Source organism: Prinia subflava (genome assembly GCF_021018805.1).
Source record: "Prinia subflava isolate CZ2003 ecotype Zambia chromosome W unlocalized genomic scaffold, Cam_Psub_1.2 scaffold_55_NEW, whole genome shotgun sequence".
NCBI lineage: Eukaryota > Metazoa > Chordata > Aves > Passeriformes > Cisticolidae > Prinia > Prinia subflava.
The window spans coordinates 1-27723 of NW_026960620.1; the positions used below are offsets into that span (position 1 = coordinate 1).

General features: G+C 46.3%; 1 pseudogene; it reads right to left on the reverse strand.

Annotated features, from left to right (window-relative positions):
- Window positions 1-2812: 2812 nt before the first annotated feature.
- LOC134565290 (rho GTPase-activating protein 20-like) lies at window positions 2813-19814 on the reverse strand (annotated as a pseudogene).
- Between the last annotated feature and the right edge of the window lie 7909 nt (window positions 19815-27723).

Consider the following 27723-nt stretch of genomic DNA (forward strand, 5'->3'; position numbering starts at 1 on the left):
GTATGCTAATTTGCAATCATCCAACCAGTAAAAGACAAATCTTATAGAATTTACATACAACCTATAAGACTTACTACATTACCATATTGTGTTACATTTTAAACTCTAAAAGCTAGTTTCTAGACTCCTGTTTTCTTCCCTGCCACGTCGGCAGGGTGTTCCTCAACCTTTGGACCCTTGGCATCCCTTTATTTGCCGAGGGTTTTTGTTAAATCAAGAGAGATTCTCCTTCAGCCGTCTAAACCATTGTTTTCCAGTTGTTCAGTAACTAATAGCTAAGTTCACCTTAATTTCTACTTCGCTTATAGGTTTCATATTCTTAAAATCTTTTGCCAAGCAATCATATTTATAAGGCTTTCCTATTTCATCCTTCCCAACAGTCACCTCTCCAAGTGTTCCTACAAACTAAACTCTTTCTAAGTTTCTTGTGATTCTTTTTGATGCCTTTGAAGGCTGACCTGAAACAGAGACTGGAGAGAGCTAGAAAATAAAGTAGGTATTTATTGAAAGGCCTCCAGGATCCACCTTGGTCAGAACAGGAACCTGACCAAGGCTGCACCTGGGTGGACTAAGAATGGCCACATGAAAAAAATGGCTGCCTGGTCACGAGATATTAAATTTTTATAAGTTTTGGTCTATTTGCATATTGGAGTTTAATTGTCCATTACAGCTTCAAGTTGTGAGGTTCCATCCTTCTTGTTCCTCCTCTCAGTCCACCATTGTTTATGTTGTTGGGCGAAAGTCGTCCTCGGTCCCCAGTAGGAAAAGGATTTGTTCTGTCTATCTACTCTGTGAAGAGAGCTTGCTGGCACTTAATATGAGGCTCAGGACTACATCTCTAGATAGCACAGAATCTGAAAATATGAAAGCTAAAACCTAAGGCATCATTTTAGGTGATGCAAATGGTGAGCTCTTACTCTGCATTTGGTTCAGGTCCCCTTTGAATAAATCCTCCTTTTTAACCCCTCCGAAGTTCCAATGCTAGCTCAGACCTTAGAAGGCTTTGGAGGAATATTTCATGGACAGGGTAAAGGACCCAAAGAGGCTCTGACCCCCAGCTGCAGTTAAGACATTTATTCCAGGTGGTGTCCAGAGGGAAAGAGGGCGTGCACAGAGGAACAGGGTCTTTTCTCAGCTCTTGACAGGGAGGGCAGTTTGGGACACAGCCAATGGGGTCAGAAAGGGGAGGAAGGGTCAAACTACATGGTACAAAGCTCTAGGGGTCCCTGAGGGGGGAGAAAACCATTCCCACAGGGGAATGTAACACCCTTTGTTGGACCTGAGCCCAGCCACTGAGTTTACAATCTGTTTGTATGTTTAGAATACAGAATCATCTCTCTTCCAAGAATAGGCAGACTTTTCTTATAATATTTAGTGCTGTTTCACCTTCTTGAAAAGATGGGAGTAATGCCTAGACTGCTGTGCTGGCAGAAGGCTCTTGCCAGCGTGGCCAGCCTGGCAGACCTAGGCTGGAACATGAGTGTGTTTCACAGCAGTTCAGTGCAAATGCCACCACTCTGACATGGGGGAGCAAGGAAACAAAAGGTGACAACACCATAACAACACTTGTGTGTCTTTTATTAAAACAGTTACAACTGTAGCTCTGGACAAAAAGACTGGATGCCTTCTTGTGTTCACGTATTAAAAAAATTATGGTGGTAGTGGAGTTGTGTTATGATTATATACACCTTTCATTATACAGGGGTCACAAAGGTGGTCTGGGACAGAGAGTGCCACATCTGAGAGTTAAACACCCTTCATCTGACGAAACAAACTATATACACTTTGAAAAGTGGGCTCTGGGTTTCCCCCTGGTTCCCTTGCCCTAGTATTTGATGATGTGAATTTGGACTGCTGGGCCAGGTTCCTGACACTGACCCTCATAGGCACCTGGCAGATAAGTGGAGGGATCTGACCCTAGAAAATTTAACAGAGGTGGCTTTCCCCTCTGTGCAAGGACTGAACCATGGCAACTGTCATACAGCTCCAGCTCAGGCTGTTTGCAGACACTCAGCAGCTTGCAGGGATACTTATTCCACAAGCACAACCTTTCAGTCATTAGGATTCATGTATTTCTTTTCCTTCACCCATTCACTGTTCACTGAGTAAAAGGACTCTCTCTCTGACAGATACCACCATAGAAAACTCTCATGTAACTTTCAAATGAACCATCCCAAACCTTTTAACCATTGAGACTTTTCCCACTGTTTTCTTAAAACAACCTGTCAAACTAATGTGGTGCTCTCAGCATCTTTTAGAGCTCAGCTGGCAGTGTCACAACCCTCTAACAAGTCCCATTATGTCTGTGGCACTCCTGAGCATGGCTTTGAGGGATGCTTCAGGAGTCCACTGGCTGCATCTCTTTGATGGTCCTTACCAGCAGCCTGCTTAATGCATCCCTGCCTGGAATTCCCCAAACTTAATTGTGCTGGAGCACACAGGGCCACATACTCTGCTGAGTGGGAACTTGGTGTTTCTCTGAGCCAGCATCAGTGATAAAGCCTGGACAGTTTCAGTGCATGAATGGACAACTTTCTGGCTAGATGTGACTGCTTCAGCATCTACTCAACAACTTTCCTGACAACTTCCACAACTCCTTGACCTGTGCTAAAACCAAGCCCGGCTCAAGCCCTTCTCAGCATGACCAGGAATTAGGTCAGTTGCCTCATCCACACTGCCTCTAGAAAGGGGCATCAGCATTGACATAAAACTGCCAACTTTCACTAGGACTGAAAGTTCTAGCTACTGAGTATCGTTATTATATTCGGATGGCTGAAATAATGATATAACTCCAATCTTCTTAGAGGGCATATATAGCAATGTTTATTAAAAGGCACATCCTTTTTATAGTGTTCAGATACAATGAAACATGATTGGTCATTCAGACCAACACCCTTTCATAAACATCTTTGCAAGTAAACAAGTTGCAAAAACAGCAGGTGCAAGATTAGAAATTGTTTGGAATGTCTTCCTCCAGAGCAATGCATGGAAAGTCTGACTTGCTTTCCCAGGTTCTGCTGCTGCCTGATGCCTAAAAATTTCTCTGTCAGCATCCACAACTGAGCTACTCCCAGAGGACACAGAAGAACATTCACAGCCCTGTCAAAGTGACATTACTAAAATCCTTTATAGTAACTGTGTCTCTGTCAAATGCTGACTTTGGGGAAGGTATGAGAAGAAAGAATCACTGCATAATTAATTCCAGAAAAAAGCAATCTTGGGCTTAAAATGTTACACATGCTGTTTGTCAGTGAAGGCTGGACTTTGGACTCTGGGCTCCAGCAGCTGATTTTGGAACCCAGCCTCAACCAATAATGGGTGTGGGCTGTGAGCTCGACCAGAGCAGACAACAGATGAGCTGAGTGAAGCAGCAGTGATTTCTGGAATGAAGGTGAAGGATTTTCCTTTGGATGAATGGTTTGTGGTAAACAGTGAATAATGGTGGGTTTTGTGCAAATGTAAAGATTTTTAACTATTTTATATGGAACATTAGCTGTCCCTGTTGTCCAGTCATCCATGCACATCAGCAGCTGACTGGAGAAAATAAAGCAATGTTTCTCTTTTCCTGCTATAAAAAAAAAATGGAGTCAGGCCCTGTACAGGTCAGCTAATTCAAGGACAGGGAGTCTGGTGGTATTCACTTCACACCCAGCCAGTGAAGTCTCTTCCTTCAGAAAAGTACACAAAGAAAACACAAGAACAGCCCCCCTACCTCCCACCAAAATGAGTATTGAACTCCATCATTACATACAGATTAGCATCACTTTACACTTGTTGCCCCATGCAGCCTGCTAAATTCTTCACACCCTGATCATATATTATAGAATATTTTCTGTTGCACATACACAAAAAAATATTTAGTTCCTCCACATCCATCACCTTAGACAAATGTCTCTTCTGCAAACACTGCTGTGTCATGCTCCTCTGCAGCCACCTCTGCCAGAGGCTGGCTCCTGAGCCACTCCACCCTGCTCCGGAGGAGTTCCTTCTCCACCGCTTCCACCTCTGCTGTGGGACAGGGCTCGGTTTCATCGTGCTTGAAATAGTCCGTGATGGTGTTTCGGATGGAGTTAGGGAGGATGATGCAGATGGCGTGGGCTGAACATGTCAAAGCCCTTGCTCTGTGTTGGTGCCTGCGCCATTTCCACTGGTTGTCTCTCCAGCTCCTCAGGAGCAGAGGCACTTTGGGAGCTCTCTCTGTGCTCGGCCTGCAGGATTGGGACCGTCAGTTCATGGTGGTAGCGCCTGGAGCTGGACTGCAGGTCAAGGGGGCTGTTCTGCCCATAGAAAACTGTCTGAGGGATGTGGCCTCTCACAGTCTGCAAGCTCTTGGACAGGCTCTGCTCACTGCTGCTGCTGGGTGAGTCTCTGCTGCTGGTGTTTGTCACAGATCTCTCCTCCCACTTGAGACCCCCAAGAGCTTTCTTTATTTGGGGCCACATAAAAAGCTATCTTGTGTGCTTCAGGCTTTCCTGGCTCAGAGGGCAATCATCAATGCCTTTGATTTCTATGTTCTTCACTGTCTTCTCCCTGTGCTGCTGGTGGCTGACCTGTGGGAATGTCTCACTGTATGGGATGGCAGCTGGGTACTCAGGCTTTGCTCAAACTCTTTGGTATAATCCTGGCTTCTGAGCCCTGGGCCAGGGCACCCTGAACAACTCAGCTGTCTCTCTTCTTCCCAGTCAGTGTCAGTGAATGGGCTTCCCACGGCAGCTCTGCTAACACATGGCAAACATTTCTGCTCTCCAGAGCAACGACTGCTCTCTCCAGCCTTGGGTTCATCCCCATGAAAACTGTCCAGATTGTACAGATGTAAAGGCACAGGAGATGTGAAGGATTTGTGCCACTCTTTTTGGGACCTCTTGTCAGCCGTGGGAGACACAGCATGAAGCCTGGCAGAAATGCCAAACATTAATGGGAGGGATGAGACATCTGTGGGGCTAATAGTTAATGACTGAGCAGTAGGAGAAAGCACTGTCTAAGGAGCTGAGTGAGGAGGCAGATGGGGAGGTGGTGGTAGAGGACAGGCTGGAGAAGCTGGACCTGTTGGACAGACTGGACTTCTGAAGGCTGAGCTGCTTCACCCTGGAGGTGGTTTGAGGTGATTGCCACAAGTTCTGCCTGGCCTTATTAACCCCAGGGCTTAGGCCTTCATCACTCAGCTTCTGGCTTTCCATCTGCAGCTGTCTAAGCCTGTGGATGTAGTCTGTATGGATGCTCATGATGGTGGCATCGCAGCTGGACTGGCGGGCCACTGGCTCGTGGCTCTGTGCGGGCAGCTGGGAGCTGAGGCAGACGCTGGGCTCTGAGGAGCACCGGTCCCTGGCCAGGCTGAGCGAGCATATGGAGCCGATGGAACAGAAGGAGCCATCTTCCTCCAGCAGCTCATAGCTGTATGCACTGGTGTTGGTCTGGGCTTTGCTTTGGTAGCAGGCTGTGATCTCACTGAACAAGTCCCAGTCTTCCTGATCCTCATCAAGTAACAAGCTGCTGGTGCTTCAAAAATGGCATCTGTTTCAGATTCCAGGTGGTGCTTTGGCCTTTCTGGATCACAAGTGGAAAACTCCAGCTCATCAGAGGAATCACCATGCTGAGCCAAGCCTACGTCTGGGGCAGAGAACACAAATTAATTTGTTGCCATATATATAGTACCTCACAACCAAAACAGGGAAATTATATCAAGGCCATGGAAAAAGAAAGATGATCCATTATTCTCACAGGAAATAATAAAAAAAATCTGGGTTGATGACCAGTTTTCACCACTGGCCTGTATTCATAGGATAGTTAACAGAGACAACTCCATCTCTTTCCATACAAATCATGTGGTTTAGCTTTACAGAAATAACCTGGAAAATAAAAATACTGCTGGGACATGGCAGTGCTAAGGCTACACTAAATTCTTGCAATGGCTAGAGTAGGTTTAACAGCAGCCACAGAGAAAGACAACCATCCTTAGGGACACATTGGAGTTTCTGCACCTCAGCCTCTGCTTTGCTATCTCTTCCTGCCTATGCTTGACAGGTGAAGGGAAAACCAAACTAAACCAAACTGGTTTTCAATGCTGTTCCTTAGAAGAAACATGAAGGTAAAGCAAACTCTTTTGATTGAGGACTTTACCTATTAAAAGATTTTAAATATTTCTAGATGATTTACTACCACAAACTTACCCAGAGATTCTGCTGAGGTTTGGACTTCTTTTTCTCAGGTCTTTGGAATAAGGAAGCAATATCACCCCAAAAATCTCTCCTGAGTTTTCAATCAGAAACTGCACTAACAAGGCCACCTGGCAAAGACAGGAATTCACGGATTCAGTTTCATGAAAAGAGAGCAAGTAAAATCACACCCAGGTTGTTCCCATTTTTTTACAAAGATGTAATTTCTTCAGGAAGCTGTTAATAATGTGGCAGTGCATCTCTATGAACACCTGAGGCAAGAATATGAACTATATGAATTGGTACTGTGAGCCAGGTGTAGCACATTCTACAGTTTTCCTCATTATTGCTTAGACCTCGTAAACTACAAGCAAGCATTCCTCCTTTCTGGTGCACTGTTGTGCTCATTGCTTACTTTGTCCCAGATGAGGTGGCAGTGTCCAACTTCAGCTGCTCCAGTTTTCTTGTGCTTGCCTGACCATATAGGAAGTTCATCTGGTGAAGCAATCACTGCTTCCCTTTTCATCCTGGACAGTCTGAGGAGCTAAACCCCTCCCAGCATGGGCACAGCTGCACAGAGGAAAGGATGGGGCCTGGATGCCACTCACCCAGCACAGTCACTGGCCCTATGCCTTCCTTTAGACTACAAAAGGCAGTGCCCACAAAAAGCAGTGAAAGGGGAACACAGAGGTGAGGCCAAATCCATGGAAGATTACCTTCTTTGTAGACTGGCTCTCCTCTTCAGGCCCAGTGGGACTCGGTAGCCACAGCATATTGGGTGCTATGCAAAGAGCCAGGTTAAAGGCATTCATCTGATTCACTCCAGAATTCTGCTCAATATGATGGAGGACTCCAAAGAGGTGTCTGAGTAAGATGAGGTTGGCCTCTGGAAGCTGGTTGACGAGACTATTAAGGGAGTGGGAAAAAAGGAAAACAGTGCTGTTCACAAACATATGCTCTTTGAATTCCAGAAGTTGCATCTCAAAGCTTTTCCCCCCTCCTGCCCCTTTGTACCCAGGCTGAGACATCCACATTTGATAATAAGGTGAATCTGTGTCACTCCCCTCCACCAACTCGTGAGAGCCACAACTCTGCATCCAAATTGCCCACCTGCCCTGGTCACAGAGCTGGAGGGACAAGGGACTTGGGTTCAGAGCATGTGGGAGGGAGCCCACAATGCCTTGACTAAACAGGGACTGCCCAGAGGAGACAGGAGGCAGCTCCAGGCCAGCAGCACGCCCAGACCACGCTACTGCTGTGTCATGTGCTATCGAGAACATGGATAAAGAAGGCCCAGGCTAAATGGTAAGTTTCAAAAACTGAGCTGAGTCATGGCTGAATAAACAGGATATTCAACAGGAGGCTGATAAACTGCTCATGCTCAGGGCAGCAGTTTCAAGGCAGTAAAGCTGTTTTCAAGGTCCATGTCTCCACCTTGACAGGGCTGTTTCTTCTAACTGCTGATAGGATGATCAGCCTCATTTCGTGCACATAAGAATAAAGTTACTGTCATCAAAGACCTAATTCTGCTACCATAGATGCATTCCTGGTGGCTGAATTTTATTATGCTTTTTCAGTTTACTTGTTCTGGTAATTTGAACTAATCATCAGAAGAGATTTTTTAAATTACTTTTTGGGGGTCAGAAATGTTAAGGATGTTCAAAAAAGACCATTGAAAAGAAAATTTTCTGATCAGTGACACTGGCAATCAGCAATAGCTCCTCCACTGTGGCCTGAAGCATTGCCAGTAGTGTCCCAGAAAATGAAGGCTATTCTTAGGGCCATATGATCCCTCTTTTCCCACCAAAGAAACTTTTACAAAGGCTTTTACAAACCTTTTGATAGCTTCAATCTTATGTGCCCAATTTTCTGTGTCCACAGCTTCCATCCACAGTCCGTGCATGTCTGAGGATAGAACACTGTCAGGTATGTTTCAGAGAAAATCCTGAATTAAATATATATATGCAGAGCAGTCTGGTCAGTTTTGAATTCCTGGTTTCAGTTTCACAATGCATATAGTCACGGTTTATTCATATTAAGCATAAGATAAAACAAGACACTACACAAACATGTTTATTCTCCCCTCCCATGCCCACCAAGCTGTCTTCCTCAGGCTCTTCTATGGCAGCACTGCAGGATGAATAGGTAGCCTTTCTGTTTTGCCCCTTCTCCAGAGCAGGACTGACCTCCAATCCAGCAGAGGACTCAGCCCCTGAGGCTCTGCACAGATCTCTCTGAAACATTTCTCAGCTAGGAGGATTGCTGGTTATTCTCAGGGGACTATTCAACAACTCAGTGTATGTCTTGTGTTGGGAAGTGCCTGAATATCAGACCAACAAGAAAAAAGGAGCTGTTTTTCAGATACTTTGGTGCCTAAATTACTCTGACCAGATTTAATTGTCAGTACAAAATATAGGCTTTTCCTTACTGAAACATGGGTCTTATCACAAACTTCATCCCTCACCCACCCTCTCCTTGGATTTAGCAGCTACTTCCCTCATGCTTGCTGGCTGATCAGAGGGTGAAGGCTAGGGGTCCAGAGGGCACTGGTCAGCTCCTGTCTTGAGGGTTGCAGAGCAGCTGCCCTCAAATGGCACAAGTCCTCCAAAACTTTCTGCAGCCTCTTCCTTGCATTCAGAAATGACAAAGAACATCTGTGCTGCTGCCACCAAAGAGTTTTATGCATATGTCAGTGCAGCATCTGTCATGTTATTTGGAAGTGTACACCATGGCTGCCTTGCAGGTGGACATCACTGTATTTCCTGCTGGGGGTGGTTTGGTACAGGGAGGTGCCAAAGGAAGCCCTGTCCTGAGGGGCTGCACATGCCTGCATGTGAAAACCAGGGTCACTGTATTGGGCAGGTACCTCTGTATACACAAACACACCAAGCCATCAGTGTTGTAGTTTAAATTTTGGGGGGTCCCTGGGGGGTATCCCCTGGGAGACCCCCCGGGGTCCCTAGGGTCGCAGGTGTTCCCGTGCTGGCAGGCAAAGAGACTTCGGGCGGCTGCTGAGGTGCGGATGAGATGAGGGTTTATTCAGAGTCTCACTCCAGGCAGGGAGCATGGTCCTGTGGGAGTGGGGGAAGGGAAGGGGAGAGGGGGAAGGGGAGCGTCTCGAGACCTCCAGGGGGAAGAGGGGCAAAGAGAGCGAGACCCCTGAGTTTGCACTCTTAACACAGAGGTTCAAAGTAGGTGGTGTAAGATTCTCCAGCCAATGAGGTTACAGATACACGATACTGCGGGGAGGGTACAGACTTGGATAAACCATACATTTTCCAGGGGTGAATGAGAGTATACCATTTCCATAAAATGCAATTCCACAATCTGGTGAAAATGTTCCTTGCTGGAAAATGCTTTCTGTTCCCCTGAAATACTCCCTACCCATAAAGACTCATTGCTTCCTCAAAGAAGGAAGGTACCATTAGCCCAGACAGCTGAGTTACTTGGCCAAACATACTGTGATGACAGCTGCAACCACAAAGACTGACTCTCCATCCACCTGAACATTATCTCCAGAGTTCAGCTTCTCTTTCAATTCCTTGCAAGTCTTGGCATTGGCAGAACGTCTGAAAATGCCCCTAGTAGAGGGACCTTCATGGTACAAGAGGAGCAGCATATCCTAAGAGAAAACCCAGGTGTACTTTAGAGCCTAACACTTTACCCTCTTGTTTGTGTGCGTTATAGATCATGTGTTGTAATTAGCAGACGACCAAGTCAGTAATGGGAAGAAAACAATACAAGAGATTTATCCTGATCTAACCAGGGACAAGAACCTGACAGCCAAGCTGCAGAGACAGTTCATGTGGGCACACTTATCCTGCGACAGGTGTGAGCCCAAGGGACTCAGTGAGTGAGTTCTAGGCTACATAGCATTGCAGGATCCACTGACATTGCCCCTTGTCAGCTGGTGATGACCAGGAGACACCCACTGAAAGAGGACAGATGTCTGTGAATGAAGTGATAGGGATTACCAAGAAGAGAGTTGTTCCTGATGCCTTAGGTTTTGGGTTTTTCTGTTTTGCTTTGGTGGGTAGCTTTTACCTTCATATTAAGTGGTGCTGGGATCTTTTCACAGGATGATGGGGGCAGGGCAGTTTTGTCCTTGCAGGGGACTCAAGGACACTCTCTTCAAGCTCTAGATCCAGAGCATAAACAACGTGAAAAAATAAGGCAAGCCAGGAGGATGAAGCTTCGTGATTTAGAATTATCGATTGGACAGTTGACTGCTATATGCAAATGGACTAGAACTTATAAAAGTGGGAGATCTCATGATGAGGCCCTCCTTTTGCTTCCATCTTGGAGCCATCTGGGCAAAGTCACTACTGTGGCTCTGGTGCTGCCAGGGTGTGGCCTTGAAGGCACTTAAATAAATACTTTATTCCTTTAACTCTGCCTAGCCTCTGTTTCAGCTTCTTAAGGCATCATTCCCACCCTTGTTACTGAGATGAATATGGATCACAGGTAAATGTTGGAGTCTAGAACATCCCTCTGGCCACCCTGGAGGGTTTGGAGACCGGACAGGGGGGTCTGGGATCTGTACAAGGGGGTCAACCAGCCTCACACAGAGCCCAGGAGGACATTGCCTCTGATTCCTGTCCATGGGAGTGAATGCCCACATTGTATGAAGAATCACAAGCTGAGAGAATTCAAAATAAGTAGTAGTTAGTTTATCATAGAATGTAAATGTAGAATCTTGGATTCTCAGTATATGGGGTTGAAGAGGCAAGATGGAGGAATTGGGGAGTGGCCCCTGTGCTCCTTCTTCTTGCTCTCGTCCCCCATCTTTCGCTGAGTTGGATTTTAGAGATTGGTTTAGAGTAGAAATGACATGTTAGCATAGGTAGTAGGCATTGGTAAAATTTTGTAAATAAAAAGTACGTTTTGGACGGTGGTTGGGTCAAGGGTACCGTACTTAAGGTGCGGGGCTCTCTGATCCGCCCAGTCCACCGCGTGTCCTGCTCTGCTGGGGATGCCTCACAGAGCTGAGAAAGAACTAAGATAAGGTACCCTGCCAGGGAGGCCTGGCAGAGCTGAAAAAGGACTGAGATAATTAAGAATAAACAACCTTGGAAATGTGCACTGGCGGACTCAGCTTGTCGTCTCTACCTCTGATGTGTAACACTTAGGGCAAAGAGAAGACTGAAAACATTATTACCTCTGGGAACAGCAACCCAGAGGAAACTCCCAGGGAACAGCAACCTTGGGGGAACCCTTAGTACCTTGGGGAACACCAACCCCAAGGAGAATCTCAGGGAAAATTTACCTTGAGAGGTAAACAATGGTCCTCTTCCCCATTCAATCCTCACAAATGCTGCAAGTGGCTTTAAATTTTGGGCTAAACACATCAAGTTTATGTCAAGACAAGCAGTCCAGGCTGCTGCTTACCATGATTGGCTTGGGAAGGATTCCGTCAGGACAGACAGAGGACAAGGACAGGCCGAAGAGTTTCTGTGGTGTGGTAGGTGACTGTGAAGGAGGCCTGCCCATGGGGGTGCTGCTGCTGCAGCGCAGGGCCCAGTCAATCAAGGAATTCTTCCTCTTGGTGTGTTTCTGCAGTGACTCTGAAAGAAAACACAGACCTTCATTACACACCTGTCTGTCCTCCTGCTGGACAGAGAATGATCTACAGAATTCCCAGCAAAACAAGTACTTTCTACCCTCACCTGTTTATTAACTTCACTCTTAATGGGGATGGTTAGACAATATACAGCAGTGAAACCACTTGTTCATCTCAACTATCAGCAAAACTCTCAATCACCATTCTTCAAGGAACCTTGCTGTCTCTGCAGTGCAAGAATCACTTCACTCTTGTGACCAGTGATAGGCCTTGAGAAAATGGCATGAAGCTGAGTCAGGGGAGGTTTAGGTTAGCTCTCAGGAAAAGGTTTTTCACCCAGAGGGTGGCTGAGCACTGGAACAGGCTCTCCAGGGCAGTGGTCACAGCATCAAGGCTGCCTGAGTTCAAGGAGCATATGGACAATGCTCTAAGTGGATGGTGGGGTTCTTGGGTACAGGGCCAGGACTCGATGATACTGATGGTTCTCTTCCAACTCAGCATTTTCTATGATTGTATTACAATGACTTGCAGCTGAAGACTAATGAAGGACTGAAAGCTAAGTCTGAACATTTGCACAGAGAAATTTCACCTCTCTGCAATCTTTTTCTCTTTACATTACATTCAAGTATGAGAGCAACTCTGGGATACGTGTATGATGCCAGAAGAATTCAGCACAGTACTGGAGAGCAATAAAGTTTCTATCTGGCTGTACCACACTCCTGCAGCCCCTACCTCCTCTCAGCTGCACTGGAGCTTGGAGTCTGGGTTTCAGGACAAACTGACACTGTTTTTCCTTTGGGAGTTGAGCAAGGAAGGAAGTCTGTCCCATCAGCCAGGAGAGTGTTACTGTTGGTTCTTTGTTGCTGGTCAGCAGAGTCCCACAGACAGCTCAAGGCAATGCTGAAGGGATGCTCATGCCCTGTTGAGCAGAGTTGCGTAAAGAGCAAGCAAAGATGCAGAACTATGGTAAAAACTCTTATTGTTATTGGAAAATTCTAGCTTTGGTCATCTCCATGATGAATGCTTAGAACTTAACAGACAAAATTCAGTAGCTTATTTTAAAATGTTCCTTCTATTTCTGAAATCAGCCCCTACAGATCTGTAGCCACTCTCCTCCATTGTGATTGTCCTAAAGGCCCCTGTATACACACCTACCCTCCCTCAAGCCTGAAGAGTTTCTAGAATCTAAACACAATTTGTTAAAAAGGAAAGTTTTCAAATAAACAGCCTGCAAAGGCATTGATGCAAGTGGCCCACGTGTGCTCGTGAGGTCAGTTTAGTATTGGATTAAGGTATCAGTTCATTAGATAACAACCCAAATGCAACAAACTGGATTTTCAATATGATACAACATGTTGTGTGAAAGCAGTTTCATTATTTGTGAACTGAAATGCAAAGAAAATTAAGTACCAAAAAAGTAGGATAAACATGTTAGCTTCCTAACTAGAGGCTTATAAGTCACCAATTGACCATCTAAAAATCTGCTTCTTTCAATTGCCAAAGTGCTTTCCTCTAGATCTAACATACTCTTGCTGAATGACCACCTAACTGCAGTAATTGGTTTGGTTCTGACAGAGCCCAAAGGCAAAGGGCCTTGGAAATGTCAGGAGATGCTCTGTCTGACAGAGATCAGTTGACACCTCTATCACAGACAGTGAAGGTGGGCTGAGGCTGCCCCCGACCTCCTGCTCTGCCCATGAGGAGATGCCTGATTGAGCAGGAGAGTATGACCAGCCTCCAAGCCTGTAGCCCTGCAAGCTCATACCAGCAGCCAGAGGGATTGAATTAGGCTTTGAGGCATGTCCTACCCCTGCATCACATCTGCTGCAAAGAAGGTACTTCTTGGGCAAGCCTAAAGATCTCCCACTTATTTGGAGCATCTGCTGAAATGTGTGATAGGCTTGCACCCAGAAATGCAGAGATTTGCTTGGAAAAGGGAGGTATGTGTGAAGTTTTTCAAGGATATCACCATGCTTTGATTAAATGTGGATGCTGAGATGATAAAAACCAAGTGACATCTCACAGCAACTTGATGTTACATCTTACATCAGCAACAGTGTCCCTACCATTGTTTTTTTCAAGTGAAGAGTGCAATGTTTGTGATGTGTCTCTGCCACACATGCTAATGTAATTTATCAGTTGTTCCTCTGGTGCCAGAATTAAGCACCAAAATGATGCTCAATATGAGAGGGCTCTTACCAATGAGAGGGTAAGCAGGCTCATCTTTTCCTGAGACCACCCAGAGGTGGTGTTCACTGGTCCTGCCCTGTTGGGTGAGGAACAGAGAAGAAAAAAATGTTAGTTGAGAGGGGCCAGAGTGAGGGTCCATGAGGTTGCCTTCCACTCAAAAAGCAATAGACAGCAAATCTACATTTATCCACACCCACACTGTCCTATGCACCAGATGTTGCCAGTATCCATAGCTAAGATCTGTCACCTGACACTTACAGGAAGCCCAAGCTGTAGAAGGGTCTCCTTCATCACACTCTCTGCAGTTTCCACATTGGACACGTTGACTGCAGTAGTCTAGAAAGGCAAACAGAGAAAATACAGGAAGCTAAGAAAAAGGTGAGAAGTTTGGTTGCAGTTTCTTGTAGCTTCAAAATCTGGGGAAAATGTCACATCTCTAATGGCTGTCTTTACTAAATGTTCATGGTTGGATGAGCTGTACGAATTTGAACTACACCAGAAAGGATGATGGCTATACAACGTGAAAGCTATTCTCCACTACTTCTTCTGTCGTGGGTCTATTATACCATCCAAAGATTTCATCCAGCAGAAATCACAGGAGGTGGGTGGTGCTCAGATGCTGTGCTTGCTCCCCCCAGTGTTTGGCTGAATATAGTGCCACTGTCACTCAAAAGGGTGAACATGGAACATGGCAATGCTCATCAACCATGAGTGTCAGGGGTCACTCTGAGGGAAGAATACCCAGGAGGCAAATGTGACCCATCAAGCTTGGCATGAAGCCAAGAAATGTGTGCTAGACTGGGACACATTCCAGTAAATTAGTTCAGGTCAACACACCAGTGACTCCGTGATCAATACCCTCAATTCATAGCACTGGAAATAGGAATTGACTGTGGCACTCAGCCACAAACTGTCATGAATTTTGAAGTGAAGCAAAAGGAAAAGAGAAAAGAAGTCAGAGGCGAAGAATAATCTTAAAAATTAAGTGCTGTTTGGTAAGGGTCTGGCTACCTCCTCATTTCTCAAACCAAAACTCTCCAAGTGGGCTTCCAAGTGGGAAGGATGCAGATACCCAGATGCACACCTTCTAAATCTTTTTAGCTGGGACTTGAATTTGAAACTGAAATACCAGCACAGCCCTGTATTCCCTCCTCTACTCCACAGACCCTTGTGTAGTCTTGATCTGATGAGCAGGTTCTTAGCTTTACTTACAAAAGAAGAGTTGTCATCATCCAGCACAACGATCTGAAGGGTCAGATTCTTCAGATACTCATTTTGTTTTTCCTCATTGATATGTCTGAAAGTCAAAGAAAAGGGGAAGGGATATAATTTCCCAACCAAATTTGAGAAGGGCCCTAAAATTTGGATGGGACATCCTCCCTGGTGTTGTAATAAATACAGATTACTTATGACATATATGAATGTAATGTTCATAGTCAGGCCACATGCTCTTACTGACTTCTTATCTACCTGGAGCATAAAGACTAACAATCCTCCACATGCAGTACTTCAGTGCAGGTAGATGTATCCTTCATAATACCTTCCAGTGTTCCCTCAGTGTTTTAGTTTAAATTTTGGGGGGTCCCCAGGGAGGGTCCCCCGGGAGACCCCTGGGTCCTAGGGTCGTGTGCTGGCAGGCAAAGAGACTTCAGATGGCTGCTGAGGTTCTGATGAGATGAGGGTTTATTCAAAGTCTCACTCCAGGCAGGGAGCATGGTCCTGTGGGAGAGGGAGAAGGGAAGGGGAGAGGGGGAAGGGGGGAGAGGGAAGGGGAGCGTCCGGAGACCTCCAAGGGGAAGAAGGGCAAAGAGGCCGAGCCTTCTGCCTTTGTATTCTTAACACAGAGGTTCAAGGTGGGTGCAGTAACATTCTCCAGCCAATGAGGTTACAGATACACGATACTGCAGGGAGGGTACAGACTTGGGATAAACCATACATTTTCCAGGGGTGAACCAGAGCAAACCATTTCAATAAAATGCAATCCCACACCTCAGGTTCACTACTGTTCTCCACAAAGCAGATTTCTTCCCCTCTTTGTTTCTATATAAACACTTTTGTCTGGGTGTTAGTGGAAGCAACATATAAAACATAAAAGAAAAAGAAAAAACTGCAGCCTCTAGATGTGTCCTGGTTTAGGTCAAATTTGGGAGAAAACCTCTGAATGGGGTCCCTCTGGGAAGCAAACCCAAATGGCCCCTCCCCCAACCAGTCCAGGAGAAAATGGGGAAAAACTATTTATTTAACAAAGTGCCCACAAGCACAAAAAATGAATAATATGAAACAATAAAACCTCTCATTCTGAAGTGAGATGGCAAATTGAGAAAAGTCCTTGCCGTGGGTGTAGCTTGGCTCTCTCAGTCTCTTATCAGTCCCAGTCCCTCAGGTGCTGCTGGAAAATGCTGTCCTGGGCCCGGTGGGCTACAGGTGTGAGCTCCTGGTGCTCTGGTCCTTCAGTTCAGGGCATGTTTAAACAGTCCCAAGAAAAAGGGAAAAAAGCAGTCCAGGGAGCTTCTCTGCCTCAGCTAGCTAAAAACTCACTAAAAGCAAAGGAGATCTCTGTCCCGCTGTCTGTCCATGCCTCAGATGAACACAGTCCAGGAGCAGAATGTGGAGGAGTGAGCAGTTTCTCCAAAACAAATTGCAGGCTTCTTCCCCCCCTTCGCTCTCAGAACCAGTCTTAAAGGTACAGAACTTAATATACAGCATAAACAGAACAGACAATTGGAGAGACAAGCATCAAAAAGTCACCCCATGACAAGATGCAACGTAATAAAAATTTTAGTTAAAATCAAAAAACATCTGAAGAATCAGTAACACTTGTGACAGTTCTACAGTGATTAGCAAAGTCGACCTCAAGCTCCAAAGGAAAAAGGATGCTCCAACAATATCATCTTCTGATGGATCCTCCTTTTCCTCAATTGTTAACACCAGTTGTTAACTCTCCTAGGGGCATTTATATTCAGATTTCAAAGGTGGATTTTTCAAACAGCACTTAGACACTTAACATGCTGAAAATCAGAGCACAATTTGACAGGCAAATTTCTCTAAGGCCTGTAGAGGAACCACCTGGAAGGAGGATGAAAGGAGGGTCACTTACCACAGTAATGCTGACAGCCATCATTCCTTCACATCACCTGAGCTGAAGACAAAAAGGGAGGCAGATCATCAAACAAGTGCTGAATGGGTAACAACCTTTGGAAACTCTACCCAATTTCATTTATATATGGCTGTAAGTCAAAGTTGCTTCCTGCAAAGCCCTGGAACAAAAACACAGTCCTTTCCTTCTTCTGTTCTATTTTAACAAATAACAAAAATAACAAAAAAAAACCCAAAACAAAACAAAACAAAAAAATCCCAGCAACAAACTGAACCAGGTTTCCTGTCAGACTGGTGAGTGTTCAGATAAGGGACAAATCCCTTTCTGTGAAGTTGGAGTTAACTCATCTTGTGGGCCCTTATTATTTTTGCAGTGACCTTTAATTGCTATTTTCTTTCTCCTAGTATTTCCCTCCCAATGTCTGCTGTTCCTAGAACTATTGCTGCCAGCACAGGTTACCCGAGTTTTAGGGTAAGGAAATGGAAAAAGAAATGTGCCCTTTAGCCTCAGTCATTGTTTCACTTCACACACGGGAGACCTGAGCAGATACTGGGATGCAGAGGGAGGTCAGATGTCGGATAAGATACCTGAAGGTGACAACATAGTTGGTGATAGGCCAGCCAATGACAAACAAATTCTCGGAACTCATCTTTTTCTCTGTCACTTCGCTGAGACAGGTGCCGGTCCACACTTCACTCAGATGCACTTGCCTTTTCAGCTTCAGGCTGGAGGAGGATCTACAATGGAAATTATTAATTCCTTAGGCCAGAGAATAACATTTAGACCTCCAGAGTCTGATCATGCTCCTTTCAAGTCATGCAGATGCAGTTAGAGCTCTTAATTTATTATGTGACAGGAGTCAGACTGAAAGTCAGTTTTGTCCTTCTGCCTCTTACTCTCATGGTGTATCTTCAAGCAACCTCATAAGGAAATGGGAAAAACCGATTAGACAACCTTTTTCTTCAGACAAATGGAGTGAAACATTAATACCAAGAAGAATTTGTGAAGGTGGAAGGGAGATGTTATAAATGCCAGGACAATTTATTTCCAAATTGAATAATTTGGTTTATTAAAAATTCAAATCACAAAATTTGGAATCAAATCACAGAATTTTAAACAATTAAAAAAAAACCCCACACAAACAGCAATACCTACTTGACAGAGTTTCTCCCGGGAAAAAGGAGCCAAGGGTGACCCTTAGACACAGACCCTGGCCGTCTGGTCTCTAGCTGGGTACACAAATTCGCCCGCCCAGGGGCTCAACTTAAATACGCTTTATTTCCCCCCTCGACAGCACTCTTCCCATTGTTTCTGCTAAGCACCGGCAATTAAGAGTGTTTACACTAAGCCCTGAAAAAGTCCCTTGGTCCATATTCAAATGCTAATGTCCAGAGTAAGTCCTTGCTTTGAGTAATCTAACCGCCGTAGAAGTGTGTGATGATCTGTCCCAGGTAGGTTAACGATCAGAGTAAATCCTTGCTTTGAGGTAACCTAACTGCTGTGGCGGCGTGTGATGACTTTTCCGCACGTAGGCGATCGATCAGAGTAAATCCTTGCTTTGAGGCAATCTTCGCTGCACGTAGGCAGGGGGTAGGTTGGTCAATGTTCATTGTCTTCTTCTGACAGCATTAGTGCTTCGTATTTTCACCTTCTATTTCTGGACCAGGAAGATCAGGAGAGGTGCTCCACGGAAGTCTGTGAAGCACGCGGGTTGAGCACGTACCCATACTTTTATACAATATATTACAGTTTCCAGCTTATAATTATCTATAGAACATGAATTAAATAACCCTATTTTTCACAGGAGAAATGCCACATTTTATATGAAAAATGTGAAATGATTAATTCATGTTCTTATAGTTAATGAAATATTATTGAAAACTTTAAAACTGTATATCTGTGTGTGTTGTATGAAAATGTAAGTTTCAGGACACCTTGTAACATTTTGTTAAACCAAAGTTATGACAAGGCAGGCACCACCCCAGAAGCTCACATTCAGAAATAGACAAAAGGTTTACTGGAAACCGGCAGCCTCCTCCAGCACTGGGAGGAGACCCATCAAGATAAGGCAGCAGAACCATCAACGGTTCCCGACTACACCCTCTCCGATCATCAAGCCTCATCATCCATATCTCGACCATTCATCAGCCATAAGGATCTATAGAAACTGGACATTAACATATGAACTGAGAGAAAGAACTCTTTCCAGCCTGGTCAGAGACACCCTTGGATTTGAATAGCTAGCCGGGAAACAAAGGGAAATATGGGGAAATATTGCCGAGGGCAGAATAAAGTGTATAAAAACTAAGCCCCGAACTGGACAAATTTGTGAACCGAAGGGGAGGCAGCAGACTGCCAGGTTCTGTGTCTCACGGTTCACCCTTGGCATTTTCCCAGGAAAAAGACTGTCAAGTATCTCCACTGTTGGTGGGTTTACCGAAATTCTGTAATTCGATCTTTGTTAATAAACCAAATTATTATTTTAATTGGAATATCGTATTAGCATTTATAACATTTTAGATCCACATTTCCAAAGAAGCATTGTTTTGGAGGCTGCTGGGTGGTCCACAAATAGATCAGAGCCTCATAGAATCACAGAATCTCATGAGTTGGAAGGTGAAGACCCACATGATCACTGAGTCCAACATCTGGCTCTGCACAAGACAGCCCCAAAAATCCCACCACATGCTGAGCCTAGTTTCAACAGCACCTACTGGGGAAAATGAATGAATGGGAATTTCTCTTACTTGGATTTGGCAATGACCAGCACATCACTGAACAAAATCAGATGTCTTTTCTGAATCTGCAGGCCCATGGTTAGCTGCACTTGCTCATCCAGGATGAAGGTGGAGCCTGGGCTGCTGAACACCCCACTTGGCAGCCCATTGTCTGAAGAAGAAGAGGAAAGAGTAGTTTCCCCGGAGGAGTAAGAAAAATCACAAGACTGTCAGAAGCTTTCCTTAGAAGGGTTTGTGATTGGACATAGGCATCTGTTTTGGAGAAGCCTGATAGCCCTGTGCTTCTCCCAGCCCCTATTGCTCTCTATTATGACCCACATTCGCCTGCCTTTGCACAATTAAATTACCAGCCTCAGAAAGATGGAAAACTGCCTAAATGCCCACAGCAAAACTTGTGAGATTAAGCTGCTGAAATAGTAGTTTGTGAGTAATTTCTCATTCAGGTAAAATACTTACTTCCTGCACGTGTGTGAGCTATGACTTGAACATGGAAAGCCCATGGCTCATGGTGTGGCTCAGCTGGGCATTGGGGGCATTGCCCTTTCTGTGCATGTTTTGCATCCAGACTGAACAATTTGTCAGCACAAGAGTTGCAGCAAAAAGAAAATGAACTGCATGTACTCATCTAATTCCAGACATCTGATTCTGGCTTGCCTGGCTGCCATCCAACTTGTTTCCACTGAGATTCATATAGGTGCTCACCATTTCCAAAAATTCCTGAGGGTTTTTGCATGTTGACTGCAGTCAACAAGGCAACATGGGGATTGAACTAGACCCTCTCCTTATGCTGTCCCCAGCTGGAAGAGCTCTGCCAAGTGCAATCTCCTCACTTGCACCTCAGCACCCCACAGATCACCTCTTCAGCACTGCTCCGGGCTCAGGTCAGCTGGCACACAGCAGCTCCCACAGGCATTTCTGGGTCTCAGCATGTGGGATGTGCTGCGTGAATGCCCCTCCCCTCATTCCAGAGAAGCAGGCTGTAATGTGCCTCAATCACCAATGGTGTGATACAAAAGGGATATTCTTCAGGAGGGCTGATCCAGTTCAAAGTGTCAATCAGTTCAGCTTTAACTTCTCTTTCTTACAAAGAAAGAAAAAATCAAACTCAACAAATCCCACAGCAAATGTTATTTACAAGACTGCTATCAGAGCAAGGCAGAAAGGACCATGGTATCCCCATATCTGTCTCTAGCAGTGACTGCTGCAGGAGGGGATGAGGTCAAGGAGGACTCAGCTCCCACTGGACTGAGGTGCTCAGCTCAGGGCTAACCTAGAACACTTAGTGTTTCAGCAGAAGATGTGTATGTCTGGCATGTAGCTCCCTGTCTGCTGACACTCCTGGTGCCTCACACTGCAAGAGCAAAGCATCAGCAGACACTCAATGGAGGTGCAGGCATGGGGGCAGCTTTCTGCTACCCAAGCTGGTAGTAAGGGAAAGCTGCTGTCTCCTGACAGGGACATGGCTGGCCTGGAGCATGTCTAGGTCTGGCGGCTCTTACAGCAAATGTCCTGAGCTGATGCCATCCTGCACAGGGCTGTCAAGGCCTGGGCATGCCTCCCACCATTCCCTCCATCTCCAGAAGCAGCTCCAGCCCCCTCACCTGACCAGGTGTACCTGTAGCTGAGCCAGAAGCAATTCTCAGGACTATCCCTCTCACTGGCAGTCCAGCACATGGAGCAGGGGCTGCAGAGGGCTCTGGCAGTGAGTAAGCTGGGGGTGGCTGCACAGGAAAACTCTGAAGTGGAATGCCGGGATGCTCCCCAGAGGTGCTAAATCTGCATCAGCCCATGTCCTGCAACCCACCATGTCTGTCTGGTGCCATGTTCCCCTCTACCTACTCCCGCCTGCCCCTGCCGCAGGACCAAATTGACCTCAACACTGTTAAATGAATTTGAAAACCAGTTTGATTTCAGTCTGTGTCAGCAGAAAGATGGAAACAGGAGTCAGAAAGGTATTTTTTCTACCTGGAATGGGACTTTGATTTGCCAAGAACTTTAGTAATGGCAGATGAGGTAGATCGTCTTCTTTGGACAATGGGTTTCATCTTCTGCAAGGCAAAAAGACATTCAAGTTAACCTGGCCACTTTGGAAGCCAACCTGCTCATTGCAGTCTAAAAATTTTGTCTAGCTAATAATCATGAAACCTCAGCACTGAAAGCCATGATCTGTGCCATCAGATACCTCCCTCCCCTTCCTGATCATTAAAATACTGGCCAACTCTCACATTCATGTTTTCACAGCCAAATCTCAAAGTAATTATATGAATAAACAGAGGAAAAAAACAAAGTATGAAGTTCAATAAAAACTTCCAAACACTCTTGCCATGGAATAGTTTGTTAAGGAAAGGTATAGAAATACAATTTTAAACTGTACTAGACAAAGATATGAAGAGCATATAATACTCCAGGGAGTTGTACTTTATCAGCTGGAGGAATGGATGAGGTTCCTTAGTATGTTTTTCTCTATTTTCATTTTCCATGTCTCACAGGTTCAGCAAACAGGTTGTTACTAGGCCCCTCTCCAGGCAGCCTAACCTCAAGACACTTGAGTCTTTTTTAACAGCCACAGTCACCAAGTCTTGTATAACACAGAACTGGGGTGACTGTAATGGTGAGACCCGAGAACTAGAAATTACAACTATCCAAGTCAACATTTAGAGGTCACAGGTCTCCTTTTATTTCCTAAATAAATTTTGTGCTGGAGAAAGATTATCACCGTGGAGGCCCAACCAGGAAAACAGACTGGGGACACAGATCTGGGTGCATCAACAGCAGCAGGGCAGAAGACCTGCCCTTAGTTTATTTTTCCATTATATATCTGTGGCAAGGTGACCATGGATTGGAGAAGGGTATCGCCACCTGTCCATCGCGGGGGGCCCCGCAGCGTTGCGCCCAGCCCTCCCCCCGCGGCGCCGGACGGGCACCGGACGCGTGGGGCGGGGCGCGGCGCGGTGGGCGGCGGCGGAGGCTCCGCTGCGGGCACCGCACGGACCGCAGGCGGCGGCGACCCCCCACACAGCATTTGGCGCGGCGGGGGGACGGGGCAAGGAGGGGCCGTCCCCGCCGCTCTCGCCTGCCGAATCCTGCGCGGAGCAGGTCGCGGCGGGGCGGGGCGGGCCGGGGAGGCAGCGGCAGGGGGCGGCGCCGGCAGCGCCGGGGGCGGCGTGCACGGCGGCCCCCCCGGCTCCCCGCAGGGGGCCCGAGGCGGGGCGGCTCCGCGCGGCAGCTGCAGGGCGGACCCCGCAGCGGCGGCGGGCAGCGGGGGGGTCGCCGCGGCATGCCGGGCCCGTGAGGGGCGGGGAGCGGGGCCGGCGGAGCGGCGGGAGCGGCGTTGAACCGCTCTGGCTCGGCGCGACACAGGCGGACGCGGCGCGCGCGCACCAGCGGCACTGCCCGGGCACAGTGGCCCAGCAGAAAGGCTCACAAAAGTCCCGCAGCCCTTCCGAGACCCGCGCTGGCCACGCCCAACCCCCGACATGGGGGCTGGGATCTCCTGCATCAGCTCTAACCCTGCATCAGAGCAATCCTCGTCAGAAGCGACGGAGCTCGCAGGGGAGCCAGTCCTGCTTCCTGTCGAAAGCCCAGAATCAACTTCAAAGTCCTCTCCAGCCTCTTTTAGAAGTGGGAAGACTGTTCCCCAGGTCCCTAGGAGAGCGCTAGCTCTTATATTTCCGTTCAGAACGGATAAAAAAAGTTTTTCCCCCAGGGTTTTCCATGGGTGGATTGAGAGTGCTTTTTCAGCACTATAAAAAATTCCAAGTTTCTTTCCCCAGCTAAGCAGTTCTCTCACGTGTTTCCTGGTCAAGTCAGCGTCACAGGACAACAAAAAGGAGTGGAGCAGTTCCATCATCAATCGTTCCTCTGAGAACATCGTGGGTTTCTTCTTTTTGCAGCTGTAGAAGGCAGAATTTTTTTTTCTTTCTTCTTTTTTCTTTCCTCACTAGCTTGCAACTTGACCACGTATAGGCGCCAGTTATCACCGTGGAGGCCCAACCAGGAAAACAGACTGGGGACACAGATCTGGGTGCATCAACAGCAGCAGGGCAGAAGACCTGCCCTTAGTTTATTTTTCCATTATATATCTGTGGCAAGGTGACCATGGATTGGAGAAGGGTATCGCCACCTCTCCTGTCACATTGGTCCAGGAGGCTGTCATTCAACCTCCCCTTGTCTTGGAGAAAGTATTCATAACATTGCCAATATTTACAAAACATGGTCCTGTGTTTACAATTCACCAGCGTGAGAAACTGCACGTTTCTCCTTTAATATGAACGCTCAGCAAACCAGGAAAATTCATGGCAACAAAAGATGAGAGATTTTAGCCTGGGAGAGAAATCCTTACATCAGTGACTCTTGATTAGTAAGCATGGGAAAATCTGTCCTGTGGCTCATTTCTAATTTCAGCATTTGCCTATGTTAGAGCTTTAAGTGCCAGGAAGTTCAGAGCATGTTGAGACTTACTGATCTTTTGATTTCTGAATGTTACAAAATATGAAAAATTCGGAGAATAAAAGAAACCATGGTTGCTGGTTGATGAGGGAGAGCTCCTATGGGGAAAGTATGTTGCTTTTGTTAATTGTATACTTTTCAAGGTCTGTGCTGAACAGTGAAAACATTCATTGCATGTGAGCTCACTGGTCCCATCTCTGAGGATGCAAGGCTGTTACAGCTCAGCACCTCATGGCAACATTACCATTCTTGTGATGTCAGAGGAAGGTATTATCCTCATATCAGTGATGGAAACGCAAAGGACAGAGCCATTTCAATTTGCGTGACTGGTGTTCACCACATTGTGTCTGGTTTTTCAGAGCAAACTGGAAGGCTGGCTGGGGCTGGTTTCAAGTACTTGCTTCTGTTTACCCTCCCTGGAGCTACAGGAGCTCAGCACAGCTGCAAGTCTGTCTCCAGGGGGTTGTGTGAGAAAATAAAAGTTGGTAGAAGTGATTTAATGCTGTTCAGAGAGGAAATCCATTGGCAGTGGCTGGAGTGGAGTTCAGCTGCCAGGGAAGGGACATCTTCCTCATCTCCCATTTAGTTTTGTCCTGGGGTGACTTTATGATGCTTGTATCCCCAATTGTCTGTGCTGTCTGTGCTGTATATTGAGTTCTGTGCCTTTAAGACTGGCTCTGAGAGCAAAGCAGGGAACGAAGAAGTGCCAAGTTTCTTTTGAAAACAGCTCTCCTCCTGCACATTGTTCTTCAGACAGTGGTTTGTCAGAAGCACAGACCAGCGGCGGCGACAGGGATTTTTTTTTGGTTTTTAGTTAGCTAGCTAGGGCAGAGAAGTTCCCTGGACTGTTTTTTTCCTTTTTCTTGGGACTCTTTGAATCTGCTCCTGACTGAAAACCCCAGAGGAGCACCGAGGGCTCACACCTGTGGCCCACCGGGCCTGGACCTCCAGAGAGACTGGGACTGATAAGAGACTGAGTGAGCTGAGCTACTCACGGCAAGGATTTTCTCAGGTTTACTGTTATGAACGAATTCCCAGTGGGTATGAGGGCTCAAAAAAAAAAAAAAAAAAAAAGCAGCCTGTGGTTGCTGCTGTGGTCCTGGGAGGGGGCTGGACCATCCCTGTCCTAGCCCCCATAGCGAGACAGCTCCATCCCCCCAGAGGAAAATGTGGAGCATCCATTAGCATATTAAAAGAGCTCTGAGCACTCAGAATGCAACCCCCCTCCTCCCGATTTGTGCCGTCACCATGCCTTTTAGAAAAATGGGGGTTTTTCTCTTTTGCAGAGAAACCCCATTGTTAGGAACGAAAGAAAAAAAAAAAAAAAAAAACCAACAAAAAAAAAACACCCCACAACTGACCCTCTCCTGGCTAGAGTAACACTCCCCACACCCCAGCCAATCTGAGAAGGGAGAGCTGCCCTGAAGGAAAGTTGCCTGGCAACTTTTCCCTACCTAATTGAAATGTGAAAAGAAGCTGCCCACACCTAGATAGCCCTATTGTCCTTTGTAACTACCTCATTTAGCAAGAGTAACCTCGGCTACGACCAGGACAAATGCATATGCATTTGTATATGCAGATAGGGCCGCCCTCGTGGATCCTGGGAGGTTTTTTTAGGGGAAACTGCACCCCGGGACAGGAAGCTGGATTCGTCAGAAGAGAATTGGATAGTGCCCTGGCCAAGCGGGGAGTGGATGCACCCCCTGGCCTGGTTTGAAGATTGGCCATGACCTGTGAGGAGCCTGAATGGAATGGGAACTGGCCAGCTGAGCTGACTGATGCAGAGAATGGGAAACTCTTGAAACTTTTCCCTGAGGGCAAAGAGCTGACTGCCACTGCTCTGCCTTCTGATGGTTGACCAGAGAGAGTTGCCAGCTGTTTCTATGGGAACAAGGACTCAGCATCCACTGAGACAGCACCTGCTCCTTCAGATGGCTGCAGCAGTGTGGAAAACTCCGATTGGACTCTGCAATCCTGCTGATGACTTTAATAATGAGCTGATCACTTTAATAAAGAGCTGAATATTAATAAAGGCATATGCCCTGTTCTTTTCACCATAGCTGGGGTGATGCTGCTGTCCCTCGAAAACCACTGACCCCCCTCCCAGGCTAGGCTAGAGGTACCCCCCCACACCCCAGCAAGTTTGAGGATGAAGGGAAGCTGCCCCGGGACATTCTCCTACCTCATTAAAATGTGAAAAGGAATGGCTCCTGCCTAGATTGCCCAGTCATTGTTCGCTGTAACTACCTTTTTCAGCAGGGACACCGTATGCTGCGACCGGGACAAATGCATATGCATTTGTATATGCAAATAAAACCCACCCTGTGAATCCTGGGAGGGTTTTTTTGAGGAACTGCACCCCAAGATGAAAAACTAGATGTATCAGAGGAGAATTAGATAGTGCCCTGGCCGAGGAAGGAGTGGACGCACCCCCTGGCCTGGTTTGAAGATTCACCATGACCTATGAGGAGTCTGAATGGAATGAGAACTGGCCAGCTTAAGCAACAGAGACGGACAACAGGAAACCCTTGAGGTTTTTCCCTGAGGGTAAAGAGCTGACTCTGTACTCCAGTGACAGACTCTCCACTGCTCTGCCTTCTGATGGTTTACCAGAGAGAGCTTCTAGCTGTTCCCATGGAGACAAGGTCTCACCACCTACTGGGGGCAGCTGATTGAAGATCCGCAACAGTACCTGCTCCGTCGGATCACCACAGCAGCGTGAAAAACTCCAGACGGACTCTGCAATCCTGCTGATGACTTTGATAATGAGCTGATCAGTTTAATAAAGAGCTGAATATTAATAAAGGCATATGCCCTGTTCTTTTCATTTACCATCTCTCTTTGAAGTAGCGAGAGGTTTTATTGTTTAATAGTATTCATTCTTTGTGCTTGTGGGCATTTTGTTTGTTAAATAAATAGTTTTTTCCACTTTTCTCCAAGGAAGTTCTTTTCCCGGACCGGCTGGGGGGAGGGGCCTTTTGGGTTTGCTTTCCAGAGGGACCCTATTTGGAGGTTTCCTCCCAAATTTGCCCTAAACCAGGGCAGTTTATAAGACACTTTTGACTTCTGCAGCCAAGGACCTGGGAATCCTACAGGCTAGAGCTTTCTACAACACAGACTCCTGAGTCCATGCCTGATCAGGTCCAACAGAGGCCTCCAAAGCACAGATGACCTTGTGAAAATGAATGTATGATTAAATAACTCAAAGTTGGAGTGGGCCTGCAAGTGTGATTTAATAATTCAATTTCCTAATATATGAATATTCAGCTTTGCAGTATCAGTAGTACTCCCTGAGTAGGTTCCCTGGTGTGAAATACAAAGTTGTGTTTCATGTCAGGTAAATAAAGAAAATCTGTGTAATTGTAATTGTGGAACACTGCCATGGAACAGTTATAAAGATGAGTTCTAATAAACAACCGAGGAAAGCATGGAAGAAAGTTTCTGAACAAACCTTTTGCTTGCAATTACCTATTATAAATCTCAAGCTATTCTGTAATAAGAGTATTTTAATTATAACTTTAGAAGCTTGCTTTGTAT